General features: G+C 48.1%; 1 pseudogene; it reads left to right on the forward strand.

The window, feature by feature from the left end:
• Window positions 1–7,517: 7,517 nt before the first annotated feature.
• On the forward strand, window positions 7,518–14,820 carry LOC117968709 (mothers against decapentaplegic homolog 4-like; annotated as a pseudogene).

Raw genomic sequence — 14,820 nt, forward strand, 5'->3', positions numbered from 1 at the left:
GATGTTTTGTGTGATTTTAATATTGTTTTCATTTCTTGATATTTATTCCAGTTTGTTCCTTCATCCTTTTTTTCAAGCGACCGCTGTGATAAAACTGTCTCTTAATCTTCGTCATCCCTAGCTGTTAAACACTCAATAGAGCTGCATTTAGAAACACTAAAGGAGCAAATACCAGTGCCTACCGTTTTCACTGAAGACGCTTTCAGCTACAAGACATTTCAAAAGACTTCCAGTCCAAACGCGTGTCGCTGGATTTGTTCTGTTCTAGTGTAATATTCGGGTCGCACAGAAGACCGAAGTTGTTTCAAGATGGTAATCTCTGTACAGTGTGAGAAATCGTTTTGTTCACTGATCGGATGAAAATTAAAGTCTAAAAATAATTTTGAATGACCAACATTAATATGCTAGACTTTTAAAAATGATTTACAAAACCAATTTCACTGTGATCTATTATTATTATTTGTTTATTTAGCAGACGCCTTTATCCAAGGCGACTTACAGAGACTAGGGTGTGTGAACTATGCATCAGCTGCAGAGTCACTTACAACTACGTCTCACCCGAAAGACGGAGCACAAGGAGGTTAAGTGACTTGCTCAGGGTCACACAATGAGTCAGTGGCTGAGGTGGGATTTGAACCGGGGACCTCCTAGTTACAAGCCCTTTTCTTTAACCACTGGACCACACAGCCTCCTGTAACAGTTTGGGATGTTTCGGCATTCCAATTGGAGTAGGACATCAGGAAACGTCCTGAACTTTATAATAAATCGGTTTGGGTTCATTTTAAACTTTTACTGTGTAGTTTGTATCAGAGGGAAACGTCACGTTAAAATGAGCTGTGCTGTTGAAGCCGCTGAACTCTTAGTCATTAAAAGCTGAATTAAAAACAGATGAAAATCCGATATTAACGCCCTTTATCGGTTTCTGTAGAACCTGCTGTGGTTGAAACGTTTGGAATGCTTTGCCGGTGACACCCCCGAGTGCAGATCCACACTCTCAGCGATATTATAAGTGTAGGTTAATAGGTTCCAGTGGGGACGTGGGTTTATAATCGAGGTGCTTGTGATAACAGATCTGAAGAGCCGAAACTATCACATTGACTGCGATACACAAATCCTATCACTGTCGCTGCTTCCCATTCAGTTCTCATAGGAATAGGTCCCTATACCCAGTACTGAGCAGGGATGGCAATCAGACTCCCACTGCATAGCAGTGTGATCCATTCCTGGTTTTACTAGGAGTTTAATCAGACCCCTTGGAGCTTGATATCTGTACACTGTGGCTAATGAAGCGTTTAGTAAAACCTGGAATGGGTTAAGCTGCTATGCAATAGGAGTCTTATTTCCATCCCTGCTGCTAGAAGATTACCCTTTTCTTTAAAATAATGTTTCAATGAAAAACTAGCAGAATCCTTGTAGCTAATTATTAAAATATTGAGTTTTCAGCGTATCAGTGGCTTTTCTTTTTCATGAAGTATTTCTAGTGATTGATGAGATTCCTGCTTGTTTTTGAATTCTCTCTCCCTCTCTCTCTCCCTCTTCTCCCTCCCTCTCTCTCTTCTCCCTCTCTCCCTCTCTCTCTTCCTCTCTCCCCAACCCTCCCTCTCTTCCTCTCTCTCCCTCTCCCCCCTCTCTTTCTCTCTCCCACTTCTCTCTCTCTCCCTCCCTCCCTCTCTCTTCCTCTCTTTCTCTCTCTCTCTCTTCTCCCTCCCCCTCTCTCTTCTCCCTCCCTCCCTCTCTCTCTTCCTCTCTTTCTCTCTCTCTCTTCTCCCTCCCCCTCTCTCTTCTCCCTCCCTCCCTCTCTCTCTTCCTCCCTCTCTCTTCCTCTCTCTCCCTCTCTCCCCCAACCCTCTCTCTCTCTCTCTTCTCCCTCCCTCCCTCTCTCTCTTCCTCTCTCTCCCTCTCTCCCCCAACCCTCTCTCTCTCTCTCCTCTCTCTCTCTCTCTCTCTCCCTCTCTCTCTCTCTCTCTCTCTCTCTCTCTCTCTCTCTCTCGGTACAAATAGGAAACACGTAACAGAAACACACAGAATAAAATAATGGCGCGTCAACAGTATTGGGAACATATTGCTCTATTTTTTGGTTGTACTTCACGGACGTCAAAACTCATCTTAATTCACTGCTGCAGAAAAAAAAAAGCTCTTCCCTAAGTGCCACTCGGGGCGCCTGCCACTCCATCCCCACTCGAGATTACTCCACACTTAAAGAGACCGGGGGGGGGGGGGGGGGTTGATCTCCTCGGCGCCACCTTAAAAAAACAAACCCGTCTAAACCGCAGACCCCGTCACTCAGACTTGGCCCAGACAGACTTTCATGTGGCTGGGTGTGAAAGCTCCCGTCTGATTGGCCGGGTGGCCACGGTCCGAATGAGAGCGGCGTCGCCATTGGCCGAGTCGGGCTGAGAGACGACGCTCCACGCTCACCATGTCTCCTTTTGCTTTGTAGCGAAAAAAAAAAAAAAAAAACAAGTTATAGAGAGAGAGAGAGAGCAGCGCGAGCCAGGATGGGCAGAGTGAGACAGAGAGACTGACACACAGATATACAGATAGGTAGAGGAGGAGAAAAAAAGAGAGAGGGAGCGTGAGAGAGAGGAGAAGGAAGCCCGGAGCCCTGGTCGAGACTGTAAGTAAAGTGGTTTTGCGTTCTTCGGTGCCGTGGTTCTGTGAGTCTTGTTGTATTTGTAACGCGGTTCGTCCTTTCACAGCTCGCCTGAGTGCTTGCATTGCTCGAGTCTTCGTCATTACTGTAGGGTAGGAAATGGCTGTTTTGTTCAGCATGCTATAAACACTGGATACTGTAGGAAGTGCACATTAAAACCAAGAATTAGAGCCTGTGTTACAATAACAATAACAATAATAATAATATGATTATGATTATTATTATTAAATAATGCAGATCAACACGGATGCACGGTTCGTTTCAGCAGCGTGCATTGCATTGCGCTTGCCTGTGCGATCGATTCATTGAAATGGAGTTTCTTGTTGTATACAGTGGGATTGCATTGTGTGCGGCAGCTGCACGCCTCGGTGCTGTCTCATAAAACACACTCGCACAAGTTCTGACACCGACACTGTCAAGTCAACAGCGATCCCTGGACATGCAAACACTGGCGGCAGCCTCCATGCGTTTCATTCGGTTCAGTTTTGAGAGTCTAACTTCCAGCACACACACTACAGTGTATTGCAAACGCTACCAAATGTGTCTAAATAACCATTTCTTTCTTTCTTATTAGTCAATACCACAAACCTAATGGTTTAAAAACGTCAGTCGCAAATAGGGATATTTTCTGGCCCTTGAGAGTAGAATTTTCCTTTCTAATGGCAGTAATACCCATGCAGTCAGGATATTGCCATACATTACACAGCTGTAACATGGTTCTCAAACTCCAGTAATGCCCGCAGTGCCAGGTATCATTGCTTAACTGTTAAAGGATTTATTTGTTGTGTAACTTCTAGTATAGAGAACTGTACTGGAGATCTGAGAGCCAGCTAATTCAATACAGTCTAGTGTAGAGAACTCAGTGCTGTACTGGGGATCTGAGAGCCAGCTAATTCAATACAGTCTAGTGTAGAGAACTCAGTGCTGTACTGGGGATCTGAGAGCCAGCTAATTCAATACAGTCTAGTGTAGAGAACTCAGTGCTGTACTGGGGATCTGAGAGCCAGCTAATTCAATACAGTCTAGTGTAGAGAACTCAGTGCTGTACTGGGGATCTGAGAGCAGCTAATTCAATACAGTCTAGTGTAGAGAACTCAGTGCTGTACTGGGGATCTGAGAGCCAGCTAATTCAATACAGTCTAGTGTAGAGAACTCAGTGCTGTACTGGGGATCTGAGAGCAGCTAATTCAATACAGTCTAGTGTAGAGAACTCAGTGCTGTACTGGAGATCTGAGAGCAGCTAATTCAATACAGTCTAGTATAGAGAACTCAGTGCTGTACTGGGGATCTGAGAGCCAGCTAATTCAATACAGTCTAGTGTAGAGAACTCAGTGCTGTACTGGGGATCTGAGAGCCAGCTAATTCAATACAGTCTAGTATAGAGAACTCAGTGCTGTACTGGAGATCTGAGAGCCAGCTAATTCAATACAGTCTAGTATAGAGAACTCAGTGCTGTACTGGGGATCTGAGAGCAGCTAATTCAATACAGTCTAGTATAGAGAACTCAGTGCTGTACTGGAGATCTGGAATATATAAAAACACATTGCGAACGTTGAAGAGAGCTTTCAAATGGCTTCAGTTGTATCTACCAGCTTTAGCAGGCATGGCAGTAAGACTCCTATTGCATAGCGGTGTCACCCATTCCAGGTTTTACTAGGAGCTTGATCAGCCCCAGTGTACATGTTTCTGTAGGTTTGCTAATAGGGGATGTTCATGGCATGCAGTTATTTGGGAGGTTTGTGGAGTAGCGGTTAGGGCTCTGGACTCTTGACCGGAGGGTCGTGGGTTCAATCCCAAGTGGGGGACACTGCTGCTGTACCCTTGAGCAAGGTACTTTACCTAGATTGCTCCAGTAAAAACCCAACTGTATAAATGGGTAATTGTATGTAAAAATAATGTGATATCTTGTAACAATTGTAAGTCGCCCTGGATAAGGGCGTATGCTAAGAAATAAATAATAATAATAACAACACAGTGCTGCTCCGCGACGCAGGATGTGAGCCGAGCAGAGAGCTGTGTTTTGTCTGGCTGTGGCCGTGGGGGCTGGGAGGGGTGTGGGGGACACACTCCGCTCTCCACTCTCTCAGAGACAGCGACCTCTGACCAGTACAGCTGCCACTGATTCCTTTATTCAGTTTGATTATTGGGACCCCCTGCTCCACAGAAACCAGGTGCTGACAATCCGGCGAGAGTCATCGGTGTCGATCTGGCGGGTTCACCATTCAGAGTGAGACGAGTGAAGAAACAGCTGCTTGGGTTTGTGAGGATCGCTGCTTTTCTTAAGACTCTGCGGAGAACAGCGATCCTCACAAACCCAAGCAGCTGTTTCTTCACTCGTTTCGCTCTCAATGGTGAATCAGCCCGATCGACACTAAAGTCATCAAAGACAGGGTTTAATACTGAAACTCTCACACATCGAAGGCAAGCTGGTTTTAATTGTGGGGCGGCCTTTTATCAAGCTCAGGTGTGTCTTATTTAACTTCTAGTAAAACCAGGATCAAACTGCTATGCCATGGGAGTCCTGTAGCTACCCCTGCCTTTTGAGCAGCAGATCAACCCCCTTTTCCCCTTGGAAAAGTCTGCACTGTATTTAGCAGTTTTCCTCGAATGCATTCAAACATTGCTGTGTTTGTTTTTCTATGCTTTGGTGGACCGCTCCAGGCTGTGGCAGTGCTTGCCTGTGCTTTACCATGCTTTCACTGTGCTTTATTACACTGCGCTGTGCTTTTAGCTTCTATACATTCAGCAGCTTGTAAAAATCGAACTCGCAGTACATTCTGACAAGACAGCTCAAGTATCACCTCAAAGTCGTGGAGAAGCTAAGAAGAGTTACTTCCAATATCCATCCAGCTAACCAGCTACCTGCCTGCCTCTATCTGTCACAGTCTGCCTGGCGGCTTCTACAGGCTGTCTGAGGAAGGGGAAGCAGAAACGTTGTAGCTAATTATTAAAAATAGTGTGTTTTCAATTTATAAATGACTTTCGTTCTTTAGAAAGTATTTCTTGTGATTGATGAGCATCCTGATTCTCCTTGGATAGAGAGCTGTTAGCTGTTTCTGAATTCTCTGTGCTGTATACAATAAGAACAGAAGATTCCCAGCGAGAGAGCAAAAAGAATACATTATTTCAGTGTTTGGGACTTGTATGAATTCATACTCCATTAAAAAGCTGTTTGGAGAGAGCAGCCCCCCCATCCCATTGTCTGCCCCCCTCCAGAGTCTAATTCAGCCTGACAGGGACACAAACAGGGCAGAGTTTCCACGAGGGGCGTCCAAACCGCCTCTTTCAGTCATGGGACAGGGGGACGCGACTTTGAACAGCTGCTGTGAATCTGTGTTTAAAGAGATGAAGGCTTGTCTAATGTGACAGAGCCCCATAGCACACGAGTCTCCACTTCCCTCCCTTAAGCTGTGTGGGTCTGTGGAACTGCCCATGAGCGTTTACACCTGGAATTGATTGATTTCCAGTTCTTTAAACTATCATTGTAAACCTTTTGAGCGTGTGTGTGTGTGTGCGGTGCGTGCGTGCGTGCGTGCGTGCGTGTGTGTGTGTGTGCGTGTGTGTGTGTGTGCGTGCGTGCGTGCGTGCGTGTGTGTGTGTGTGTGTGTGTGTGTGTGTGTGTGTGTGTGTGTGTGTGTGTGTGTGTGTGAGGTTGGCACGGGTTGAAAATCGAGAACCGGGTATCCGCTATGAAAAATACCCGAGTACCCAGATCCTTTTCGGGTGATGATTTTAAAAAAAATAATAATAAAAAAAAATATCACATATATTTATTATTATTTATTTCTTAGCAGACTTTCTTATCCAGGACGACTTACAATTGTTACAAGATATCACATTATTTTTACATACAATTCCCCATTTATACAGTTGGGTTTTTACTGGAGCAATCTAGGTAAAGTATCTTGCTCAAGGGTACAGCAGCAGTGTCCCCCCCACCTGGGATTGAACCCACGACCTCCGGTCAAGAGTCCAGAGCCCTAACCACTACTCCACACTGCTGCCCATACATTAATATTTTAAGTGCATGACACAAATTTAAATACTATGTAGTACACAGATTGAGTCCCTTCAGATCTGTAGATCTTTTTTCAGTACTGGAAATAATAATAATAATAATAATAATAATAATAATAATAATAATAATAATAAACTATCTCTGTTTAAATACAGTTATTAATGTTAAATGCGTATCATGCTAAATTCTGTCTTGTGAATACACAGCAGTGGCACCCAAGCAAAAGTGTTGGCTGGAATGTCTTTTCCGAGCAGGAGAAAACAGAATTCACGAACTCTACCAAGGAAGTATTTCATTCAAAAGGGGGACGCACACTTCCTTAATGCGTTCCACGTTATTTTATTTTGATTTGATTTATTTTCGCATTTCTTCTTAAATTAAGATCTGTTGGTAAGACACTATATCTGCGTGGTCACTGTAGATGAGGCGTTCTGTGTTGGAAGCCACGCGGTTATTATGAATGGATCACAGAGTTATCACAGGATGTTGTTATGTTGTTTCGCTTCGGTTCCTCAGAAGAATAGTGGCTGCAGTTCTTATTATTGAGGTGTACTTGCTGCCCGCTGTGTAATTGTTTTCTGTAGAACCTTCATATCCTGTCAGTTAAGAAAAAGCTGGTTTTAATGTTGTCTTTATTAGACCCTCGTTTACATCTGTATCGTCGTATTTTCTACATCTCCTTTAAATTCTCAAATTAATAAATAGAAACCCGGGTAGTAAAAAGAGACCCGGGTAATTTCAAACCCGCTGGGTACCCGAATTGCCAACCTCTATTATACATATATATATTATATTTGAGTTTCATTGCAATGCTGCCCCTCTCCGTGCCCCCCCCCCCGCAGCGCCATGTCTCTGAACCCCCCCAGCAGTGGCGACGCCTGCCTCAGCATCGTGCACAGTCTCATGTGCCACCGGCAGGGCGGGAGAACGAGTCCTTCGCCAAGCGCGCCATCGAGAGCCTCGTCAAGAAACTGAAAGAGAAGAAGGATGAGCTGGACTCCCTCATCACAGCCATCACCACCAACGGAGCACATCCGAGCAAGTGTGTGACCATCCAGAGGACCCTCGACGGGCGGCTGCAGGTACGAGGAGGGGGGGAGAGGGGAGAAGGGAGTGGAGAGGGAAGTGGGGAGAGGGGAGTGCAGTGTGGTTTGCAGTGTGAAGTGCAGTGTGGTGTGTGCAGTGTGGTGTGTGCAGTGTGAAGTGCAGTGTGGTGTGTGCAGTGTGGTGTGTGCAGTGTGGTGTGTGCTTTGTGCAGTGTGGTTTGTGTAGTGTGAAGTGCAGTGTGGTTTGTGAAGTGCAGTGTGGTGTGTGCAGTGTGAAGTGCAGTGTGGTTTGTGCAGTGTGAAGTGCAGTGTGGTTTGTGCAGTGTGAAGTGCAGTGTGGTTTGTGCAGTGTGAAGTGCAGTGTGGTTTGTGCAGTGTGGTTTGTGCAGTGTGAAGTGCAGTGTGGTTTGTGCAGTGTGAAGTGCAGTGTGCTTTGTGCAGTGTGAAGTGCAGTGTGCTTTGTGTAGTGTGGAGAGGGTAGATGGACAAATGAGGAGTTTCTGAATTAGACCCAACCAAGTGTCAGCCGCTGTGCTGTAGCTGCGTGACATCATGGTTTAAAATGCAGCACTGAAATGAGTTTTTGTTTATGTCCCTGTTAAAACTTTATATATTCCTCTTGGCTCTAAGCACTGAGCCACACTAACTGCCTCCCTCCCAGTCCCCCAGCTCTAACCACTGAGCCACACTACTGCCTCCCTCCCATCCCTCAGCTCTAAGCACTGAGCCATACTAACTGCCTCCCTCCCAGTCCCCTCAGCTCTAAGCACTGAGCCACACTAACTGCCTCCCTCCCAGTCCCACAGCTCTAACCACTGACCACACTAACTGCCTCCCTCCCAGTCCCTCAGCTCTAACCACTGAGTCATACTAACTGCCACCCTCCCTCCCAGTCCCTCAGCTCTAACCACTGACCACACTAACTGCCTCCCTCCCATCCCTCAGCTGTAACCACTGACCACACTAACTGCCTCCCTCCCAGTCCCTCAGCTCTAACCACTGAGCCACACTGCAGGGCTCTTAATTGGCAAAAAAAAAAAAAGATTTGTGTGGGATGTTCTGTAATGTTGTTTAGGATTCATATATAAAGCTGATTATTAGCCACAAAAAAGAAACGACACAGTTTCCTCTGTCAATGTGTAATTGTATGAACTGTCCCTGTGGGCTACTGGCTTGCTGGCATGAGGGTGACTTTTGGGCCAGACTGCCTCTGTACAGCTTTAGTTCAAGGGGCTGTCACAGCTCCCCTGTACAGCGTCTCCATGGCAATGTCACAGCTCCCCTGTACAGCATCTCCATGGCAATGTCACAGCTCCCCTGTACAGCGTCTCCATGGCAATGTCACAGCTCCGCTGTACAACGTCCTCCATGGCAATGTCACAGCTCCCCTGTACAGCGTCTCATGGGCAATGTCACAGCTCCCCTGTAGAGCGTCTCCATGGCAATGTCAGTGATCATGTTTATAAAGCCCATGTGTTTGCAGTGTGTGCAATGCCTTCTCAATTTATTTTGGATGGCATTATTACTCATGGTAGAAATCCATGTGCTTTTCAAAGGGTCGCGTTTGTTGCCTTTTCTTTCCCACCCATGCGAATGGTTCGTTTAGACTCAAACACTTCCTAGTTTGGTACGTGCAGGCGTCTCTCAGCTCTGACCGCTAGGCCCCATCACCTCCCTCCCTCCCAGTCTCTCTCTCGCTCTCTCCTGTCCCAGTCTCTCCCTCTCTCCTCAGTGTTTGTCGAGCGCCTGTCTCTGTTCAGTGTTTCTCCTCCTCGCTGCGTCCTTGAGGGAAGGGATTAGTTTAGTCATTAGGGAGCCCCCCGCCCCCACACACACCCTGAGCTGGGAGGGGGCTGAGGGGGATGTTTGTGTCTGGAGCGACAGGAAAGGGGCAGGGAGAAAAGTACGCTGCTGTGTCTCTGTACTGCTGTGTGTGAGGGTGTGAGTGCATGCGTGTGTCTGTCCGTGATGAGTTAGCATACATTTAACTGTGTGTTTGTGAGTTTTAGAGTGAGTGTCTGTACTGTACGCATTTTGCTGTGTGTGTGTGTGTGTGTGTGTGTGTGTGTGTGTGTGTGTGTGTGTGTGTGTGTCTGGATGATTTTGACATAAGCAGAGTGTAGCTGGGGGGGGGGGGGGGTCAGATAGAGGGGTCGGGTTTCACATTGGGGGGGGTGGATCTATTGGAATGTCGCCTGCCTGCCTGTCGCCTTTCAACAGCTTTGAAACACCCAGCTCAAAACACACACACACACACGCACACACACACACACACACACTCTCACACACGCTCACACACACACACACACCACACACACACACACATTAACCCCTCCCTCCCTGCCTGCCGTTGCTGTTGCATGTCTTCTTTTTTATCCTTTTTGTTTGTTAATAGAGTACCATGTTTTTTTTGGTTTTGTTGTAGCATGCCTCCCATGCTTTCACTGTGCTTTATTACACTGCGCTGTGCTTTGGGAAACTTCAAGGGCTGCAGTACTTTTGAATGAATGTGTTTACTGTGTGCACTGGCTGTTGTATAAGAAGCTTTGGACTTCTCTGTGTAAATATTGTATATGGAACCAAATATTTATGGATGCAAATTGTTAAACATTTTCTGATATAACACAACAGTGAAAGCATGGTGAAGCCCCTGCCCTGCCCCCCAATCACGCACACACACACGCACACACACACACACACACACACACACACACACACACGCTCGCTCGCTCGCTCGCTCTCGCTCTCTCTCCCTCTCTCTCTCTCTCTCTCTCTCTCTCTCTCTCACACACTCCACACTCTCTCACACTCTTGCTCACACACACACACACACCCTCTGTCACACACGCTCACACACACACACACACTCTCTCTCACACACACACACACACACACACACACACACACACACACTCTCTTGTCACACACACGCTCACACACAGACTCACAGGCACACGCACAGGCACTGACACACACAGGCACGGGTGTGTGTAATTAGTCAGTTTTATGCTGTAGTGCTTTGTGTGTGTGTGTGTGTGTGTGTGTGTGTTTGTTTAGGTATGTGATTTTGCTCACACTATAACTCCCTCCTCCTCCTCTCCTCTCCTCTCCTCTCCTCTTCCCTCCTCTCCCCTCTCCCCCTCTCCTCTCCTCTCCCCTCCTCTCCCCCTCCTCTCCCCTCTCCTCTCCTCTCCTCTCCCCCTCCTCTCCTCTCCTCTCCTCTCCTCTCCCCCTCCTCTCCCCTCTCCTCCTCTCCTCTCCCCTCCTCTCCTCTCCCCCTCCCTCTCCTCTCCTCTTCCCTCCTCTCCTCCCCTCCTCTCCCCTCCTCTCCCCTCTCTTCTCCTCCTCTCCCCCTCCCTCCTCTCCTCTCCCCTCTCCTCTCCCCCTCCCTCCTCTCCCCCTCCCTCTCCTCTCCTCTCCTCCTCTCCCCTCCCCTCCTCTCCTCTCCTCTCCCAGGTGGCGGGTCGGAAAGGGTTCCCTCATGTGATCTACGCTCGCTTGTGGCGCTGGCCCGACCTGCACAAGAACGAACTCAAACACGTCAAGTTCTGTCAGTTCGCCTTCGACCTGAAATACGACAACGTGTGCGTCAACCCGTACCACTACGAGAGGGTGGTGTCACCGGGCATCGGTATGAGCACAGGGACCGGGCAGAGTGCAGGGCACAGGGCACACACACACACACACAGGGATAGGGCACAGGGCACACACAGGGGATAGGGCACAGGGCACACACACACACACACACACACACAGGGATAGGGCACAGGGCACACACACACACACAGGGGATAGGGCACAGGGCACACACACACACACACACACACACACACAGGGATAGGGCACAGGGCACACACACACACACACACACGGGATAGGGCACAGGGCACACACACACACACACACACACACACACAGGGGATAGGGCACAGGGCACACACACACACACACACGGGATAGGGCACAGGGCACACACACACACACACACACACGGGATAGGGCACAGGGCCACACACACACACACACACAGGGGATAGGGCACAGGGCACACACACACACACACACACACACACAGGGGATAGGGCACAGGGCACACACACACACACACACACAGGGGATAGGGCACAGGGCACACACACACACAGGGGATAGGGCACAGGGCACACACACACACACACACACACACACACACGGGATAGGGCACAGGCACACACACACACACACACACACGGGATAGGGCACAGGGCACACACACACACACACACACACGGGATAGGGCACAGGGCACACACACACACACACACACAGGGATAGGGCACAGGGCACACACACACACACACACACACACACACACACAGGGGATAGGGCACAGGGCACACACACACACACACACACAGGGGATAGGGCACAGGGCACACACACACACACACACACACACACACACACGGATAGGGCACAGGGCACACACACACACACACACACACGGGATAGGGCACAGGGCACACACACACACACACACACGGGATAGGGCACAGGGCACACACACACACACACACACAGGGGATAGGGCACAGGGCACACACACACACACACACACACACCACACAGGGGATAGGGCACAGGGCACACGCACACACACACACACACACACACACAGGGGATAGGGCACAGGGCACACACACACGCACACACACACACACACACATACACACACACACACACACACACACAGGGCTTCTGAGTTTCGGTTTTAACACCCCCGATCCAAAAAAATGAAATCGCTGTATAACCAATAAAGCCTCGGAAAACACTGGAAAATGGTGACTCAGTTCACGTTGACTTCACCCCTTTCCAATAAAAAAACATTTACTCCTGTCTGTCACTGATTCGTCGGAATACTGTAAACCCCGCCCCAACTGCTGAGTGGCAGTGCATTCCTGCATTTCTGCCCATTGTATTTCTTAAAACAGAATTGCAAATTGGGGCGAAATGTCAAACCACGCCTAGACACAAAAACCCCAGAAGAATGTGCCCGTGACTGTAAGGATTTCACTGGGGAAGACAGCAAAGGAAAGAGGGCGCAACTTAAGTGTGCAAGTGCTGTCCAGTTACTGTATTGTGACAGAAACCCGCCCAAGCATTTTGGAAAAGCAACCGAAAAAAGCAATCATTTCAAACAGCAGATAGTTTTGCATCAAACGCAAAAATAGCTAAAAATTAATACAAACCAGAAAACAGAAACCCTGATTATACCGCCTGAGAACAGGACTCTGAGTAAGAATAACACATGTGAACAGTTCAGTGATGCAGTGTTGTGCTTGTCTGTAAGTAACGCTGTGTTTTCGGTTTTTTTAAGCAGGTCTCAGCCTTCAGAACACAGGTGAGCTCTCTCAGCGTTGTTCTGTTCTGTCTCTGTAGTCTGTGCAGGGTGAGGCGGGTCTGTCTAACCCTGTGCTTCTCGTTCCTCCTGCAGTCTCAGCCTTCACAACACGGGTAAGGAGAGCAGCGTGCGCAAACCACACGACCCCCACAAAATGCATGCTGTTCGTTTTCTGTTGATCTTTATTTATTAGTATTATTAAGAGGATGTGTTTTGTTATGTTATTCTGGTTCTCAGTGTAACCCTGCCCCTCTCCCCTGTCTCTCTAGCACCCCCTGGCAGGCTCATCAAGGAGGAGTTTATCCATGACTGTGTGCAGCTGGACGGTCCCCTCGGCCTGCCCCCCCAGCCGGACCCTCACTCCATCGGGATGAAGCACGGCCCCCCGGATCCCTACGGACAGCCCCTGCCCCCCCTGCAGCTTCCCGAGAGCTCCAGACCCCCCCCTGGCAGCCTGTACCCCAACATCCCGCTCTCTCCAGCCAGTAAGACTGCAGACACTCGCTTTCAAACTGTAATTCAAATGCTTTATCAGCAGGTCACACGAGCGTTGCTAAATGTATTCAAATGTTTCAGATTATCTGAAAATATACAGACCCTGATATTGATGTGATCCAGCCCTCTGAAATGTCTATATAATATATAGCGCTAGACCCTGATATTGATGCGATCCAGCCCTCTGAAATGTCTTTATAATATATAGCGCTAGACCTGATATTGATGCGATCCAGCCCTCTGAAATGTCTTTATAATATATAGCGCTAGACCCTGATATTGATGTGATACAGCGCTCTGAAATGTCTTTATAATATATAGCGCTAGACCCTGATATTGATGTGATCCAGCCCTCTGAAATGTCTTTATAATATATAGCACTAGACCCTGATATAATATATAGCACTAGACCCTGATATTGATGTGATCCAGCCCTCTGAAATGTCTTCATAATATATAGCACTAGACCCTGATATTGGTGCGATACAGCTATCTGAAATGTCTTTGTATCTGATAGTTTGTAACAGACAGAAATGACGTCACTTTACAGTTAGCTGTACTGTTTAATTAATCATCTTTAACTATATATTTTGAAAAATATAGGCTGCTGTGTAAGATACAATCTCATTTCCTCTTCTCTCTGCTCTCCTCTCCGTCTATCCCTCTCCTCTCCCTCTCTCAGCCCCCAGTTCTCTCCTCCCCATGTCAAGTCACTCTGAGAGTCTCCTCCAGATCGCACCCCCCCCACCAGCAGATGGCTCCAACCCCCCCTCCCACCACCCCCACCCACCCCGCTGCACCCCCCCAGCAGAACGGATACAGCACTCCGAAACAGGGCCAGCAGCAGCAGCAGCAGCAGCCTGTCGGAGCACCGTACCACAGTGAGTACCACAGTCTGAGAGGGAGTGCAGTACCACAGAGATACAGTGGTGATAGATAGATCCTTATCAATTATATATATATAACAAACTAAAAACCCTGGTGTGTTAAAATAAACTATCTTGAAAAGCTCCTGTGTTGTTTTTAAATCCTGCAGTGTATCTGTTGGAATGACCCCCTGCTCTCTCTCTGTGCAGACACCACGGCCACCTGGACAGGCAGCAGCACGGCCGCCTACACTCCTGTAGGACCCCAACAGAATGGGAGGAGCCACCAACAGCCCGCCCTGCACCACCCCAACCACTTCTGTATGTGCATCACACAGCACAGCACAGCACAGCACAGCACA

Source organism: Acipenser ruthenus, unplaced genomic scaffold, assembly GCF_902713425.1.
Source record: "Acipenser ruthenus unplaced genomic scaffold, fAciRut3.2 maternal haplotype, whole genome shotgun sequence".
Lineage (NCBI taxonomy): Eukaryota > Metazoa > Chordata > Actinopteri > Acipenseriformes > Acipenseridae > Acipenser > Acipenser ruthenus.